This window comes from Canis lupus, chromosome 19 (genome assembly GCF_003254725.2).
Source record: "Canis lupus dingo isolate Sandy chromosome 19, ASM325472v2, whole genome shotgun sequence".
In the NCBI taxonomy this organism is placed as follows: Eukaryota; Metazoa; Chordata; class Mammalia; order Carnivora; family Canidae; genus Canis; species Canis lupus.
The window spans coordinates 34,276,282-34,290,368 of NC_064261.1; the positions used below are offsets into that span (position 1 = coordinate 34,276,282).

The following is a 14,087-nucleotide window of genomic DNA, read 5'->3' on the forward strand; positions in this document are numbered from 1 at the left end:
ACAGACCAAATAGTTTAAACAGCATTTTAAGCTAAAACTTTAAACTTTCTCACAGTTTTGAAGTAGAAGTCCAAGATCAAGGTATTGTAAGGGCTGGCTCCACCTTAGGCATCCTTTCCTGTTTCACTGAGAGAAACTTCTCACTGTGTCCTCACATTGCCCTTCTTTCATGTGAGTTCACAAAGAAAACGAGAGAGCTCTGGTGTTTCCTCCTCATCTTATAAGGATACCCAACCTATTGGAGCAGGTCCCTAACCTTATAATTTTCTAATTACCTCCTTATTGACCCTATTTTCACATACCATCATATGTGGGATTAGGACTTTAAATTTTTTTTTTAAAAAAGGACTTTAGTGTATGAATTTTGAAGGGACACAATTCAGTTCATGAGATGCACATATTCACTTTTTACATGAGTCAGGATATTCCAAGTTGCAAGGAATAGAGACACTTACTCTACCTTAGTAAATTAACATTTATTATAAGATACATCTCATGATACAAGGCTTTAGTGACCTTGTTGTCTTTTAGGTACTGAAAATCAAAATACTTATTGCTTACTTTAGGGCTTTGCCAATCAGTTCACTTGGTCACCCTATTTATCTATGTATCTATGTATATGTATCTATGTATTTATCTATCTTTGCCTCTGTATCTCCTAGTGACTGGCTCTATTCCATAATCAGAAGTCTCCAAAAGGAGTAAGATGGTCCTGACTTAATATTATACTGAGGGGCAGGCTGGGCAGAACTATTTCACAAAGCCTTTCTTAGCCAAATGATCCTCCTATTAATATCTATCTTTTTGCCTTGAACTACTCTCAGTCCAAAGGGCTATGATTATTTTATGGTGGTAATTACTTTCTTAATTATTCTTCAAGACATTCACTATAGCAAGCCCATCCTAGCTTTGAACTATGGATATAGTGTATCTAGTATGCTTTGTCTAGTTATTAAAAAGGATTTGAAGTCCCCTAGCCAATGACCATGACCACTACTTAACAGGTGCCACTTGAGTGTGCTGTGGGAAAGACTGTCGTGCTTACCAGATATCAATTTGCACCCCTACATTTTCAAATCTTCTGCAGATGTGTGAGACTTGGCTATTGGGTTGTATAGAAAAGCAAAGTATGTAGTTGAATCAGTAAAAATAAACCTACAGACAAACATGCATGGTTCTCTAGTCTCTCTTTATAACAACCAAAAAGGTCATTTTTGTTTGTTTGTAGGGGTGTGTGCATGTGTGTGTTTCAATGATGGAGGCACAAGATAATGGAGCATAGCATAAGCAAGAAATAGTTTCTCTTGAAAACCATAAATGTCATCTGCCAAGTTGTTTGTAAAATTATTTTGGGGTTATTGTTACCACAGCATAGCCCTTCCTACTGGTTAAAAAAAAAAGAGAGAAAGAGAAAAAAAGAATTTGTTGAAACAAACAAAAGCCTAAAATGCATGGCTTTAGTTTAACAATTAAGCTTCATTGTTGAAAGTATGGGAGAGTAAACTAAAACTCCAAAAAGGTAGTGATCCACATAATACAATGGCAAAATAGTAAGCAATACTTTTATCTGTGGAAACCTGGAAAACAAGTCCTACATTATGAACCTTCAGCTCAAAGAGCTTGGCAAAGGATGCTTGTGTTGGGTTTTGTTTTCAGATGCATAGGGTACTGTAGGAAAGAGAAAGGACTATCGGCTTTGTGAGCAGAAAAGAAGGGAATGGCAAAATCTCAGAAATTGAGGGAGTATTTGCAGTGTTAGAAAAGCCAACTTTCTTTTTTTTTTTTTTAAAGATTTTATTTATTTATTCATGAGACAGAGAGAGAGAGAGAGTGAGAGACACAGAGACACAGGCAGAGGGAGAAACAAGCCCCATGCAAGGAGCCCGACATGGGACTCAATTCTGGGACTCCAGGATCATGCCCTGGGCTGAAAAAGGCGCTAAACCTCTGAGCCACCCAGGCTGTCCAAAAGCCAACTTTCAAGTGTAGTCAAGGGGTACCTGGCTGGCTTAGTTGGTGGAGTATGCAACTCTTGATCTTGGGTTATAAGTTGAGAGTCCAATGCCAGAATGAGAGAATTTGATTAACAGACATCTCCCAAAATCTTTTGGCAGGATTACTGTCTTGTGATACAGATGAACAACAGTTCATAAGAAACATAGTTACCAGATTTTAGAATCTAGATCGAAAAAGACTATAACTTAATGAACATTGGGACATTAACCTTTTATGGCAAAAAGTGGGTTGAGAAAGCTGCATAGTACCCAACAAAAGATTATTTCGCAGTCTTAGATATGCCCAAAACGGATAATAGAGAAGACTATTAGAAAAGAATCTTAGAGGATGTTGGACAGTGGAACAATTCTCAGGGTGAGAAATTTGGGCCCACTCAACAGTCTCCTTCTTCAGGGTGGGGACTTAGTGTCTGCCCGGTGGGTTTTCAGAGTATTTATGTACTTCTTCCCCTTCTTGAATCGAAATATTTGTTATAGCCACATCAGTACTGTCTACCATGCATATTGGATGTGGTGGGATAACCTGTATTTTTAAGTTAATTGGTCAGGAGACCAAGAAGAAACTATAAGTTCAACCAACCATTACCTGAGTATCCCAAACTTTGAGCTGCATACTCAAAAAATGTAGGGATTGTCTCCACTGGGAAAAGGATGAGTATGCTCTATGCAAAAGGGAATAAAAAGTTTGAGGTCAAGATGGCTGACTATGGCAGAAACAATAATGGTCACTTGTATTCTGACTGACATTGTCCAACCTCCTTATAATTTGCATAGTCATAAGGTAGTTCTACTCAATAGGCTGTGAGGAAAAGCACTCTTGGCCATCTCCTGGTTTTGTTAATAAAAATCCTTGTGTACTTTTTCAGCCTGTTTCCCCTAACAGTGCCTGAGAGAGATATAAACTTTTGTTGTGTTAAGCCTTTGAGATTTCATGATTAATGTGTTTTACTTGCATGAAAGAATCAATCCTAACCAACCTAGCCTGATAGGTTCCTATTCCTGCTATAGTCAATAGGACTATTTCAGTTTTCCTTTCTCATTAGCATTCTTTGGGCTCAGGTAGGAATATCAGGCAAGGGCTATTTTAACCTCTGAAGGCTTCTCTTAAAGTACTGGCAGTGCAAAAATATTATTTTGCATCCTGGAAGGGATTTTAAGGCAGGAGTGAGTCAGCCAGATACATGAAATAAACGGCAATTCTACTTTCTTTCCTCCCATAGCATGGGCCACTGCTGTTTTTTTTTTTTTTTTTTTCCACTGCTGGGTTTAAGTTTGTATCAGTTAACTCAAAAATGGCTACCAAATATGGCTCAGATTAACACACTGAATGAACAGTGTGTTACATCCCCGTGTACCTCCACATATAAACAAGGAACCAATCATCTCAGTATAATTACCTATTTGATAAACTTTCTCACCAGGAGCCAGTAAAATTCATATATACTTAATTCTTTCTTGGTTTCTTGTAGAAGATTCTATAAAAATTCTTCATAATCCATTTATTATTCTGATTTTTTATATCTTTTTCAGGTCCACGGGGCATTCGGATAGCATTTGCTCTAGTTGCAGGGATAAATTAAGAGCAGATTTGTATGTTTTTTAAATGTGAGAATTTCCAACACCCCGGGCACTTTCAATTCTTCCTAAATAATCCCATTCAAATTCTTAGGTGCCAGACCTTCGACCATTAAGGTACTGATCTTGACCATGAAATCCTATCATCTTTAGACCTCAAATTATCTTTAAAATGCACTGCACATATCTCTAGAGCTAGTTTTATCTCAGAGCATTAGGTATGGGGAGAAAACATACTTTAAGGTGTTTATATAATAATACTCTTTTTACCCCTTTGTCTTGTGTTTTTTCTACTGCAGTCATTTTGAGGTATGAGAAGTAAACTTTTACATCTACTGTGCCTACATTACTTAACACATTGAAGTATTCCAAAGCTGCAGCCAAAGCTCTGCTTTAGTCTTTTGGTAGAGAAATATTTTATATAATAGCTTAATCATCAACTTCACAGACAAATCATGAGCTCCTTTGTGCTACCACCTCCAGCTTTGTACTATTGCCAGTTCTATAACCTCCAAGCCTTTATGAGGATCCATTACTTGCAAGTTAACTTGCAATAACTATTTTAGGTGGCATTTTATTTTTTCATACCTCGAGGAACATGGACCGGCTTTGGTTGCCTCAGTTAATGGTTAATTTTAAGAAAAAGAAAGAAAGAAAGAAAGAAAGAAAGAAAGAAAGAAAGAAAGAAAGGAAGGAAGGAAGAAAGGAAAAGAAAAGAAAAGAAAAGAAAAGAAAAGAAAAGAAGAAAAGAAAAGAAAAGAAAAGAAAGAAAAGAAAAGAAAAGAAAAGAAAAGAAAAGAAAAGAAAAGAAAAGAAAAGAAAGTTTCAAAGCTGTATAAGTAAGACTTTGAATTAGCAACTCATTCAGATCACAATATGATCCCTAGTAGTCTTCTATCCTAGGGATGCAATGTCTAAGCTTATTTTCTCTTTCTCTCTTAACAGTTGTGTATATTTATATACTTCACACACATACACACGCACATCCAAACACACATACACATGTACTGTTCCAGCTCCATAGGTTTTTATTTCCTTTCCCTCCTATAGACTCGTTCAGATTCTGTTGCCAGTATATTCTGTTTTTAGCTATTGCTTTCACAGTAAAACTCACTAATTCCTGATTATGTTAGTGTAGCCCATCATGATCAAACATAGAGTAATTTTTTCCAACAGAACCTTTAAGACACCTCTTAATTTAATTCCTGGCCCAACTATCAAAAAAGCTGATTCACAGTTAATATCATTTGATGCAAAATATGACCATCAATGCAAAATGAACCACCAAGCCTGCTTTCCTTAGATGCAGCCTGTAAGAAAGAGAAAGTAGACAAAGGAAGGCCATCTTAAAGTGGTGAAAGTAAGGTCGTGGTAAATATCTTTTGGGGTATTGCCTATGAATTGAATGAGACATATAAAGAGAAAAATAAAAGATGAATGACAGATTTTTGACCTAAATAACTGCCGATTTGTAATTCACTTTACTGAAGAAGAGAAGATAGGTATAGAAAAGATTATAGGAAGAACATCACATTTCACTCTGGGCATGGTAAGTATGAGAGACCCATCAGATATCTCAGTGCATTTGCTAAATCAGCAGCTGGCTATATGTAACTAGTAACCAGAAGAGAATTTGGGGCTGAAGATAGACACTTAGAGATTATCAGTATTCATTTAAAGGCTGTGGAGTGGAATTTATTACTATTAAGATTGTAGGAAACAGCTATGTGTTACCATATATAAAGATGGTGGTAAAATTGGAGGTGATAAAATAATAACAAGAATAATAGAGTGCTACTTTGCATTTTTGTATACTTTAAGATTTTTCAGTGAGTGGTCACAGCAATAGTCTATCCTTATATGAATCATGTCATGGAGATAGGGGAGTTACTAACATATTTTAATATGAAGAGTTTGAAATACCAATTGTTAAAGTTACTTATACACATACATGCATAGGCCACAGGAGATCTGGGACTAGTTTTTGGATTGTCCTCACAAGCCTATACTTGCTACCTTTACATCTTATGCCTTAGGAGGTTCACATCAAGAAAGGAGACATAGAAATTTCCAAACCTTACCAAGATTTCATATTCTATAAAACTGAAAAAATGGATTCCCCCAACAATTTTCTACTTAGGGTAATGAAGGTAACATGGGAACCACTCCACACTCCTAAATCTGGAAGAGGATTCCTATAACAAAGAGATGTCTATTTATGATGCACTGTCAGAATGTGTAATATTTGCTTAGATAATTAAGGTTAACATGCTAGGGTTATATTCTATTTATTTCTAGAATTGATTCTCCACCAACACACACTGTCAGGTTTTTTTCTCTTTGCAAATGGTCAGTCCAATTCCTATAACATTTACACTGCTGATACAAAGTCACAAGGCCAAATGCTGGAAAAGATGAAAATGTGTTTATTAAAATCATACTTGTGCCTTCTCAAAAGCAATGCAAAGGACAGGATAAAGTCTAGGTCCCAGGGATATGAATTAAGAAACTTTTAAGTAAAATTTTAAACTTTTTTTTTCCTATTTTTCAACAAGAAAATTATCTCTTAGTGAGAAAATTCCTTGACTGATAAAGATAAAGATAATGCACTAAGAAGATTTTTATCAACACTGGTGAACATAGATGCCTGCTATCCTTTACCATTTCTTTTGGTATGTGCCTTGGTTTTCCAATGCGAAAACTTCTTGCAGTCTCTCTCATTTCATGTGGACATTTATGGCTGATTTCAACTATTGATTTAAGGAGAATCAAGCCTACCTATTCAGGGTATATCATTTCTCTGACCACAACAATTGATCCATGGATGGCCAAGTAACCCAAAATACTACTGGTATTCCATCTCAAGTCTTTGTTGTAACTATTAAAGAACGAGAATTCTATCCTTACTGAAACTCAATTAATAATGTTGAGAGGGTCTGGTAAAGAATGAAGCCAGGAGAGAAGATAGAAAGTCCAACCAATAAAGAGATGGACCATACCCTGATGGCTTTGTTTGAATCTCTATACATTAGAATTACACAGCATTTATTTTATTTTATATTTGGATTTTGCCATGGACACATGACACTAGGAGTACTTAGCATATGACATTAACAGAAGATATAACCAGTTAAAATGAATCAAGATTCACTTTTTTCACAACGGGTTTGCTGCCAGAACACAGGTGTCATGAAAACCACCGCTAAACCTAAATCAAAATGGGAAAAGAAAAGACTCACATCAACATCGTTGTCATTGGACATGTAGATTCAGGCAAGTCTACCACAACTGGCCATCTGATCTACAAATATGGTGGGATCAACAAAAGAACTATCTAAAAATATGAGAAGGAGGCTGCTGAGATGGGAAAAGGCTCTTTCAAGTATGCCTGGGTCTTGGATGAACTAAAAGCTGAATGAGAACGTGATATCACCATTGATTTCTCCCTGGGAAATTTGAGACCAACAAGTATTATGTGACCATTATTGATGCCCCAGGACATAGAGACTTTATCAAAAACATGATTACAGGCACATCTCAGGCTGACTGTGCTGTCCTAATTATTGCTGCTGGTGTTGGTGAATTTGAAGCAGGTATCTCCAAGAATGGGCAGACCCATGAGCATGCCCTTCTGGCTTACACACTGGGTGTAAAACAACTAATTGTTGGTGTTAACAAAATGGATTCCATTGAACCACCCTACAGCCAGAAGAGATATGAGGAAATCATTAAGGAAGTCAGCACCTACATTAAGAAAATTGGCTACAACCCCGATACAGTAGCATTTGTGCCAATTTCTGGTTGGAATGGTGACAACATGCATGAGCCAAGTGCTAACATGCCTTGGTTCAAGGGATAGAAAGTCACCTATAAAGATGGGAATGCCAGTGGAACCATACTGCTTGAAGCTCTGGATTGCATTCTGCCACCAACGTGTCCAACTGATAAGTCCTTGCATCTGCCTCTCTAGGAAGTCTACACAATTGGTGGTATTGGTACTGTCCCAGTGGGTCAAGTGGAAACTGGAGTTCTTAAGCCTGGCATGGTGGTCACCTTTGCTCTGGTCAATGTTACAACTGAAGTCAAGTCTGTTGAAATGCACCATGAAGCTTTGAGGGAGGCTCTTCCTGGGGACAATGTGGGCTTCAATGTCAAGAACATATCTGTCAAAGATGTTCGTCGTGGCAATGTGGCTGGTGACAGCAAAAATGAACCACCAATGGAAGCAGCTGGCTTCACAGCTCAGGTGATTATCCTGAACCATCCCGGCCAAATCAGTGCTAGATATGCACCTCTGATGGATTGTCACACAGTCCACGTTGCTTGCAAGTTTGCTGAGCTGAAGGAGAAGATAGATCGTTGTTCTGGAAAAAAGCTGGAAGATGGTCCCAAGTTCTTGAAATCTGGCCATTGTTGATAGGTTCCTGGCAAACCTATGTGTGTTGAGAGCTTCTCTGACTATCCTCCTCTGGGCTGTTTTGCTGTTTGTGACATGAGACAGACAGTTGCTGTGGGTGTCATCAAAGCAGTGGACAAGAAGGCAGCTGGAGCTGGCAAAGTCATCAAGTCTGCCCAGAAAGCTCAGAAGGCTAAATGAGTATTATCCCCAATACCTGCCACCCATCTTAATCAGTGGTGGAAGAAGGGTCTCAGAACTGTTTGTGTCAATTGGCCATTTACATTTAATAGTAAAAGACTGGTTATGATAACAGTGCATCATAAAACCTTCAGAAAGAAAGGAGAATGTTTTGTGGACCGTGTGTGTGTGTGTGTGTGTGTGTGTGGCAGTTTTAAGTTATTAGTTTTTTAAATCAGTACTTTTTCATGGAAACAACTTGACCAAAAATCTGTCACAGAATTTTAAGACCCATTAAAACAAAAGTTTAATGAGAAAAAAAAATGTATCAAGATTCTATAGAAATTGATAACTTATTCAGAAAACACAAAAATCTATCATATGTATGAATATACCTAATCAATCTATATATAAACAGGGACCTTTTATATTTTCCTGGTTCCATGTTAAATCTTAGTGATACTTAATGGATGTATCAAACTCTCTTGCAATCTCGAAATCAGAATAGGAGGCTTTTGGCTGAGGAAATTAAAAATACTTTAAAGAAAATTATTTATTTCACCACTTCATAATAAACCACTACCTGGATCAGTTACATAAAAATAAAAAAAAGTTATGACCCAGGCACTGTGGTAAGTCCTCTGTATGTTATAACTTCTCTCTTTTAGTACTGTTGAAATTCATATAATCAGATCACTAACCTGTTGTACTGAGCCATTCATCACTGAACTTACATACTGACATTATGTGTAAGATCCCTGCTCAACATCTATAAGACAGAGATAGAAAGAAGCCATTACAAATCCTAGGAAATTTTTATGACAAAAGAGTTGGCTCCTCAGTGGATAAAGTGTTTACAAAGTAACCTCGAGCATTAAAAGGGAAATAGAAGCGTTGGTCCATATTCTAAATTTGAGAGAGAGGAACCTTCAAAGTTATGAAAGAGAAATAATAAGGAGAAAAAAAACAGCTGAGGAGACTGTTAGCCATGGATATCCAGAGCAACTACATGCTCATTAAGTATCCCCATCCTCTAGTAAATGGACATTAAATAATTCCAGATTTTTCTCCTTCCCTGTTTCAAAGCATTCTGTTTCTTCTTGCTGTTATGAAGTCTACCATCCTAACAGTAGCTGAGTCTTTCCTGCCCAGCAAGACTCATTTTACTGCAATTTTCTGACAGCCCCTTGCCCCATGTTTCCACTCTATCATCTCTTTATATCAATGCTTTTGTATTAATGTGAATGTGTTATCCTTTATAATGGTGTTTTTCATTTCACTCACAGCCTTCTAGAGACAATCACTTAATCTAAAGGGACAGTTTCAATGGGAGGAATTTTAAGTACCATTCCAAATGAGCAAGAGGCATTTTGATCAGAAGAGTCTTAACAATATTTCTGAAACCAAAGTGAACAATCTGCCTGTTTTTTATCAGTTGTGAATTGACTCTTAGATCCCTCTACTCTAAGACAGCATCTGGACTATACATATAGAAATTCTAAAAAAGTAATTTTAACTATTAAGATAAGCTCATTATTCACCACAAGTTCAATCACAATAAGCAAACATGTTAATATTGGTTGATATGACTTGGCAAGATCACAGAGATAGGGTACACATGGAAGAGGAATCCAGCTTTCATGACACTCTTCCCCACATGCTCCCATAAGGCTTCTACATACTTACTGTCTTCTTTGGTCATCCCAGACCATAAATTTACAATGTCCATGCCAATAATTTGTCTTAGTAATAATTACTTTAACAGATAAAAGATGTAGTTTTGGCCTTGATTTCCTTCTAAAAGCACTTAAACTGTAAGAGATCAGAATATGTCGCCTCCTTGGGATGCCTGGATGGCTCAGCGGTTTAGCAGCCGCCTTCGACCCAGGGCGTGATCCTGGAGTCCCACATTGGGCTCCCTGCAAGGAGCCTGCTTCTCCCTCTACCTATGTCTCTGCCTTTCTCTCGCTCCATGTCACTCTTGAATAAATAAATAAAATCTTAAAAAAAAAAAGAATATGTCACCTCAAATACGCTATTTTGGCATAAAAATTATTTTGAGCTGAAGACAACTGAGAAGCAAAAAAAACCTCTCTGCCCCACTCCACCTTCAATTTACATAAAAGCAGGTTTAGGCATTTAATCATTGGTGAATCTTACCAGCCCTGAGAAGAAATCAAGAGGCATCTACATAACAAACCTTACTAAAACAGCCCTTACTTTCCATTAGTTTCCCTATATATTTACCTTCTTATGGTTTGCCTCCCTTGGAAATATAAAGCCATTTTCTTCTGTCTTGTCATTTGTCTACAAATTTGTTCTTTGTTAATATGCTATATAACCCCTAGTTCTAACCATCTCTTTGAGTTATTCATCACCGAGTTTCTCCCTCATATATGTGAACTGTATGTATTAATAAATTGTTTGATTTTCTCTTGTTAATCTGTCTTTTGTAAATCTAATTTGCAGGGCCCCAGGGAACCTAAGAGAATAGAGAAAAAAGGTTTATTTCCTCCCCTACAATACAAAATTCAGAGTTTAAATATCAGAATGAATTAGTTAATCTTATTAAGAGAAAAATCTTACCCAGATTATCAGAAACATGTATTGGTTTAAAATAAAACTATAATCTCTTCCATAGAACTGGTCTTCTAACATATCTATTTGAAAATATTTGGCAAACATAAATATAGTCACTGTTTATAATAAAAAATATTATATTTTAATTTGTTAAAAAAAACTGTGGTGGTTGAGATGGTTTCTGTGTTAAGGAATAAAAGTGAATGGAAAAGACTTTTCAGGTAACTTTGTGGAGATATGCTGAAAGGTGGTCAAGGTATACAAAGGTATACAATCAATGAAAGATGTTAGTCTCTATCTAGCATCTACCTATCTATCTATCCATCTATCTATCATCTATCTATCTATCTATTTATCTATCTATCTATCGACAGTTTTAAGTGCTTGTATAGTCAATCTCTGAGATGTCTTATATGCAGTCTCACTTATGGCTAATTTCTGCTGTTTTGTCTTCAACCTCTATCTTTTCCTTTAAGAACTATCTTCTATACAAAAACTTAATTTTTTTTAAATTCATCTGTCTGAAATAGTTTCTCTACAGGTATAGTGTTTTTCTTGAAACTTACTTGGTTGTTTGCTTTCATTTACATTTGGTATATATTTTAAAATTTAGATATATGAATATACATATAAAATATAACTAAGAGTCTCAGCTAAAAGTTACTAGTAATATTTACTCTTTCAATATTTTAGATTCATAATGATGTATCTTTGTTTTATAAAAACTTAAATGATTACCTTTGACACCTCATCTGTTTATGGAAATTCTGTGGTTTCACTGATCTATTTTTTTTTAAGATTGTATTTATTTATTCATGAAAGACAGAGAGAGAGAGAGAGAGACAGAGACACAGGCAGATGGAGAAGCAGGCTCCATGCAGGGAGCCTGACGTGGAACTCTATCCTGGGACTCCAGGACCACGTCCTGGGCTGAAGGCAGGCGCTAAATCACTGAGCCACCCAGGGATCCCCTCAACTGAATTTTCAATGACATACTTAAGAGATGGGATAAGGCTATCCTGCTGCAAATCACAAATTTTACTCCATGTCTAAATGTTCAACTGCACATGAAATTATAAATCATATTTTCAGTATACGTGTTTGAATGTAGTTTTCACTAATTCAAGTAGGCCCCTCATTTCAGAAAATCAAAACATCTTTATGGAGTACCTTCTGAATGTCAATTTCTACTAAGTCCCAGGGGTTCAACGATGTATAAAGATGATGTCTTTACTCAAAGATTGCACAGATTGTATTTGCATATTTAAGCTTTCTTTTGAGCTCTGGGGGAAAATATGTTCTCACAATTTAAGATTTATACTGCATATTGAGTAGTTTTTCTATAATATCTGATTGGATAATGCTATTTCTTTTTTGAACAATTTCTGCTTGCATATACAAATTTGTTGAAGAGGCAAAGTTCTAATAACAATTTCATCTTAATAATAATAGATGAAAATATTCATTTGCAGAGAACAACAAGTCAGGCCACTTCTAATCCTTTTATCCTATCTCTGTTTTCATGCCTTTCTGGGGGTTAAACTTACCTAAATAAATACATGTATGTGTGTGTATATGTTATATGAATATATACACATATTTTCAAAATAAATACATTTTTATTTATTTATGTATAAATATATAAAAATATATTTTACAGGAATAATATTTAAAATATTTAATCATAAATAAGGCATGCTGACTAAAGCCAGAACTTTCTCCTGAGGAGAGCAGGTATCATTTATAACCATAGTAATTATCAGTTAAATATCAGCCCTAGTTTTAGCAAATGGAGTTTGGGCTATCAATACATAAACATTGATATCAAGCAGCAGAGTCCCAATACGAGAGTTATTTTTTTTCTAATTCATGTTATTTTGGGCAGAGGAATTTTGGTAGGATGACAGTAACATGATTTTAGAATGTCTCTGAACATTTGAACAAAAATAAATATATGTGTCAGGATAGCAAAACAAGCATATGGCCAGCATCTACGATAAAATTAAGTGACAAAGTACTACCATAGTCCCCAAAATTTAAGTGGGAAAAAACAAACAAAACAAAAACCCACCATACATACACACAGCAATAAAATCACTGTGTGTACACAGTGGTATAGAAGGATGCAGAAGGGAGAAGAGAATTTGGAGGTCTTTTTGGAGAGCTTAATGGAAGGCAATGGAAAGTGGTTTCAAGCCTCCAAGGAATGGGGGAACTGACTGTTTTGAGGTGAAGTTAAATGGTGCTAGAGTATTTGGGAATCTCAGAACTCTTGAAATGACCCACTAAAATATCCTTTCAGGACAAAGCCCCCAGATTACGAGAATTTGTTGAAGTCTACTTATAATTGATGTATGATTTTGTAACATCATACATTGGTCATTTCGGAAATGCTGGATCACAAAATTATGCAATTCTTACAGATATTTATACATTTAATTGTATGATATAAAAATCATATTCATAATAATCTCTTAATTCATAAATGTTGAGAAGCTGCCAATCTTATGGTGGCAGATAACTAAGTTTTCCTAAATTTTAATATTCATCTGAAAATAGAGATTTTTTTATGGGTAACAAATACAATCAGATTTTCTCTTGAAATTACAGGTTGAGTATGTTAATTTTCAACAATTTTTCTTTCAAAAATCCAACTCTGAATAACCGTAATTTATTTTTCTGACTTTTTTTTTCAAATAAAAATTAAGAAAGTAACGTTCAGCTTTCAAATCACACAATAGCACAAAACAAATACTTCTGAAGACAACCATTGTACTTTGTTATGCAGGAAAAGTGCTTTATGCATATTGCTTATTTTATTACATCAAATATTAAAAGGACATATCTTTGTTGGCTGACATTTAATAAAGTTTATATTTTTTCATTTCTTCATCCAAAACATTCTTAAGAGAAACTGGTTTTGGTTGTTTCCTTTTCTGTAAGTGTATGACAATGAAGAATACAATGCCTACTAGTTCTGTTTGGCGTCACTGTTTTGTTTGCTAAATGTCACCACTTTAATGACCCAACCCCACTGATTTTGCATCAGCAATAAAACGTTAATGTAGTTACTTTTGGATAAATTATGATATAAAATCAGCACTACTTGTATTTGTTGCCAAGTATTCACATAGAAATCTAAAACTAGTTAGTGCTGATACTAGAAGAATATAAGCAAAATAATAACAAAGTAGATTAAAGCTGCATATTTTAAAATAAATTTCAAGAAATTAAGAAAATACTATAGAACTTGAAATAATAGCATACAGTAGAATTATATAGACTCATAATGAGGTAATTGGAGAAAAGGGAGATTAATTTGAAAAGGTATTGACAGAATT

The 14,087-nt window shown here is 35.5% G+C and overlaps 1 pseudogene; it reads left to right on the forward strand.

Moving 5' to 3' along the window:
* The first annotated feature begins 6,808 nt into the window (after positions 1–6,808).
* Positions 6,809–8,206, forward strand: LOC112649888 (elongation factor 1-alpha 1-like; annotated as a pseudogene).
* The last annotated feature ends 5,881 nt before the right edge of the window (positions 8,207–14,087 follow it).